Below are 4,973 nucleotides of genomic sequence, written 5' to 3'. Positions count from 1 at the left end.
TTCGCGTTGTGTGCGTGTCATCACACAAAAATATGAGAGCGACTATTCGTTCGCACACTAGATTGTAAGTGACGTACGTATACAGCACCGCTACAGTTTGTTCTCTTTTTGTACATATTGCTGCGACACCGGCCCCGCCCCCTAACCATATCTCCCTTTAGTTTCTGTGATCTGTGGGTTAGATATACTTACCTATGTAGGTATATTGTGTTTCCATAAAAGTTACAAAAATTATTTTAACATTGTAGAATGTAGATTAGGTGTTACAAACTGTGGTTACAAACAATTATTTTTATAAAAAATACTGACGATAAAACTTTACCTACCTATATAGTACATAAGTAGGCATACCTATAGTCAGCGGTTTGGTTTTTTCAGGATTGATAGGTAAGTAGGTATCTACTCATTTTGCTTTCAGTTTATATGTTTAACTAAGGTTACATAATAATTTATAATCGCATTATTTTGCTTGCATAATATTTTTGTTTATTTTCCACATTATACTTACTTATATCCAATCCAACAATGTCCTTGTAGATTTTTTATTTTTAATAATCAATATTTGTTTATGTATGTTTTTCATACAGTAAAAAAAAAGTTACTTTTTGCCCAACAATCAATGACGTTAAAAGTACCTACCTACTAATATTTATTTTAAAAATAATTTATTTTTAACGCCACGTGACGTCGCGTCGCGTCGTGTCGATGACGTCTATGTCAAAAATAAAAAGATGATTGTTTATTTGTTTCGAAGAAAGTTATTTTTAACTTTGGTCGACTAAAAAAGTCTCATTTTCACTCTCACTCAACTCATTTTCAAGTTTTTTAACCTTTTTTCTATTGATTCCCTGTGACAACAACCTAAACCTTCTATGAAATTTTCGAGGATATCCAGAAATTAAAGAATTTAACTCAAGATGGAGCATGCTTTTGTTTCTAGGTATTAGATAACTTTCAAGTAGCATATCCGTCCTTATATTATAAATGCGAAAGTAACTCTGTCTGTCTGTCTGTTACTCAATCACGCCTTAACTACTGAACCAATTTGCATGAAATTTGGTATAGAGATATTTTGATACCCGAGAAATGACGCATGGGCGTAGCTAGCCATGGGCTCAAGGTGGGGCAACAATAAAAAATAATATGTAACTAGCAACTGTATGTACCAAGTATGTACCCAAAGTTATATCCAGGTCTTCAAATGCCGGCGGCTGTACCGCCGGCATTTCCGAAGGCATTTGCGAAGGCGTTCGCGAAGCCATTCGCGAAGGCACTCGCGAAGGCATTTGCGAAGGAATTTGTGAAGGCATTCGCGATGGCATTCGCGAAGGCATTCGCGAAGGCACTCGCGAAGGCATTTGCGAAGGCATTTGCGTAGGCATTTGCGAAGGCATTCGCGAAGGCATTTGCGAATGCCTTCACAAATGCCTTCGCAAATGCCTTCGCGAGTGCCTTCGCGAATGCCTTCGCGAACGCCTTCGCAAATGCCTTCGGAAATGCCGGCGGTACAGCCGCCGGCATTTGAAGACCTGGATATAACTTTGGGTACATACTTGGTACATACAGTTGCTAGTTACATATTATCACATCATTCGCGAAGGCATTCGCGAAGGCATTTGTGATGGCATTCGCGAAGGCATTTGCGAAGGCATTCGCAAAGGCATTGGCGAAGGCATTCGTGAAGGCATTTGCGAAGGCACGTTTAAAACAACAAAAGTGAAATTGGATAAGTTAGTGGGGTAACTAATTGGGGTACTATACTCATTTTTCTTACAGTTCATGTAACATAGAAACCTCAGCTATTTTCTTTTTTCGTGTGTAATTCGTTATTCGAATTATTCTTATTCAAAACACCTTATTGTTCACCTACCACACCTAGTGTTGCCCAAATGCAAGAACAAGACGAGACTTAGCCAGTCTTGGTCTTGGTCTTGCGCCAATACATCTGGTCTTGGTCTTGGTCTTGGTCTTGCGCCAATACACCTGGTCTTGGTCTTGGTCTTGGTCTTGCGCTCCCAGTCTTGGCCTTGGTCTTGGTCTTGCAGCAAGAGTTTTGCAAGTCTTGCAAGTCTTGCAATTACCTATTAGTCTATTACTATTTATTAAAGTTTACTTTAAATCTTAGAAAAACGTATTAGAATTGGAACATTGTGAGCTTGAATTATCATAGCCATAGTAAAGATCAAGCAGATTAATAAATAACTAGTAATGCGCATAGGTCCAGTTTTTCATATTCTTTGATACAGTTTTTTGCGTCTCATAGAATTCCTAAGCGTACCTACCTAGTTATACACCGAACTGTTACACCTAACTACTCAGTGAAATAGCGCTAAGTCCTAGCTGCAAGACGCAAGAGTCTTGCAGGCTATGTCTTGTTCTTGCTCAAGTCTTGCACGGTCAGTCTTGGTCTTGGTCTTGCTAAAAATACGCGGTCTTGTTCTTGGTCTTGGTCTTGCAAAAACGCAAGACGCAAGACCAAGACTGCAAGACCAAGACTGAATTTGGGCAACACTAACCACACCACGAAATAGACCCAAAAATCTTCAGCCGTTTGGTCGCTGGGCGTATGACACTTGTTAGGTGTAAAGTCAGTCAAAAGAGTTAGTAGGTACCTACTTACTTCAATTTTTAGATTTGGTTAGGTATCTACCTACCTTCCAGGTTAAAGCTAGAGTGGTGCAAGTGCCCCACCCTGCCCCACCGCAGCTACGCCCATGGACATAGGATAGGTTTTATCCTGTCATTTTACGGTTGACAGCAATTGACAGGTAACTTTTCGAAACGTTAAATAGAGGGAAGAGGGAAGTAGTCTATACGTCCTTTTATCTAAGTCCCCTACAAACGGCCACATAATTATAGAATTAAAAAATCTTGATCATGAAAAAAATGTGGAGTCTTCTTATTTTCGCCAAACCTTTTATTACTTTGATCGTAATCGTATTGTTAAACACACGTGGAATGGGTATTTATTCATAACTAATTAGAATAAAAGAATTATGGTTCAGGCTCATTTGATACACTTTTATAAATTTTCTTTATAAACAAATACCTAATATCAGCTTTCTATAGACACAGAGTAATAATTTAAGTGAACTACCTATCTTACTTATTTTATTTTTACGATTTAAGTATGGGTAGGTTACACTTAAGTATTTATTGGTATGTAGACACAAGTAGGTATCTGTTAAATCTTTATAGGTAGGTACTAAAGAAGTATATTTTATAATATATTTTCAGTAAGTACCTAAATAATAATAGTTACTTTTATACAGCGATGGGGAGCCAGACAGGCACACCAAACTTCTGCTGACACTCAATATTTTCGGAGTCATTGTTTGCTGCTTCCTCATAGTGTTCATGAGCTTATGGGCCTTAAGTGAGTATATTAAAATTAACGATCTTTATTGTCAATAGAGTATTCTCAGAAACACTAATGTATTTTCTATAAGAAACCTACACATGGTTAACCCTACTTTACTTGTATAAACGTAAATTGCCATAAGCATTATTTTGCGCTACGTAAATATTTGGTAGCAAATTTTTCAATACAGCATACTTCACTCCGCCTACAGCTAAATTTATTTCATACCGTTTTTCGATGTTAGCGCTGTGGGAGGGTTCTTAAAATGTTATTTACTGCTTAGGATAATATTGTTCTCATTCCCTCGACACACTATAATTCTTATTGCTTGTTTCAGACATAATTTTTCCAGAACCGAACACGGCATATCTAATGAGAAATTATTTAGATAATTTATCAAAACCTTATAAGAATGAAACTATTAGAATTAAAAGTCGTTATGATGTATTTAGTAATTTGTTATAAAATTAATGTGTCCGCTGAAAAATTAAAAAGTGTAATACTTTGGCCCTGCGCAGACGGCACACTTTTTGTGCGATCGAGTCAGCGGCGCACAAAAAGTCTGCATGGCGCGCAAAAAGTCGGTCGCGGATTTTTCACAGACTCAACGCACACGACGCACATCTTCCATCATTTTGTCTGTGCGGTCTGCCCGATTTTACAGATACACGGATACACGGATTTTTTGTGCGCCGGACTTTTTGCGCGTCGTGTGCGTTACTGCATATAATTGCATAGGTTCTATTTTCACAGACTAAAAAGTGCGTCACGGATAGTCCGTCGTCTGCGCAGGGCCTTAAATAATGTGAAAAAAATATTTTTTATTACCTAACTATACTGAAGGGGCAACAATTGGTAGGTGTGTATATTGTTTTATCTATTGAAAAATATTCGAGTATGCTTTATAATGTTATTTAAATGATGGCATTTGGTTTTTAATATTCATGTCGTCGTCCATATATTGACTATAAAGAATATAATTTAAAACATGGTTTGTCCATTTTATAGGGGTATATAGGGTTTTATATACTACTAGGTTTCCGCCCGCGGCTTCGCCCGCGCAGTCAAAGAAAAACCCGCATAGTTTCCGTTCCCGTGAGATTTCCGGGATTGCGTCATTTTCCCAGGATAAAAAGTAGCCGTAGTAGTATGTCCTTTCTCGGGTATCAAAATATCTCCATACCAAATTTCATGCAAATTGGTTTAGTAGTTTAGGCGTGATTGAGTAACAGACAGACAGACAGACAGAGTTACTTTCGCATTTAAGATAATATTAGTATGGATACTGTAAATTAAAACAAAATTTCAGTCTGATCCTATAACTTTATTTAAATAAAAACATTACATTGTATGCGACAACGCTGGCCGTGCTAATCCAGTACTACAGAATAAAATTTTAACATCTTGTATGATTCATTCGTATTTCTTACTTCTAATAAGGCTACCCTTATAACCTACAAGTTCACACTTCCTCGGATTTATATCCTTAACTTTAATTTTATTATTGCTTTCGATTTCGCTAACAAAATTGACATTATATATTAATTGAACCATATAAAATATAATTTTAACTATTATGCGAATTCTGTCTAATAACTAATAATTTTTGGAA

At 36.9% G+C, this 4,973-nt stretch overlaps 1 long non-coding RNA gene across 1 annotated transcript; it reads left to right on the top strand.

The window, feature by feature from the left end:
- The first annotated feature begins 700 nt into the window (after window positions 1–700).
- Window positions 701–3,845, top strand: LOC123703809. The gene is made up of 3 exons (XR_006753050.1): window positions 701–940; window positions 3,273–3,376; window positions 3,699–3,845. It is a non-coding gene; the product is annotated as an uncharacterized LOC123703809 (long non-coding RNA).
- The last annotated feature ends 1,128 nt before the right edge of the window (window positions 3,846–4,973 follow it).

The sequence above is a fragment of the Colias croceus genome, chromosome 2 (assembly GCF_905220415.1).
Source record: "Colias croceus chromosome 2, ilColCroc2.1".
Taxonomy (NCBI): Eukaryota; Metazoa; Arthropoda; class Insecta; order Lepidoptera; family Pieridae; genus Colias; species Colias croceus.
Note: the sequence above shows the minus strand (reverse complement) of the source record. Positions and strands in the feature narration are given on the sequence as shown.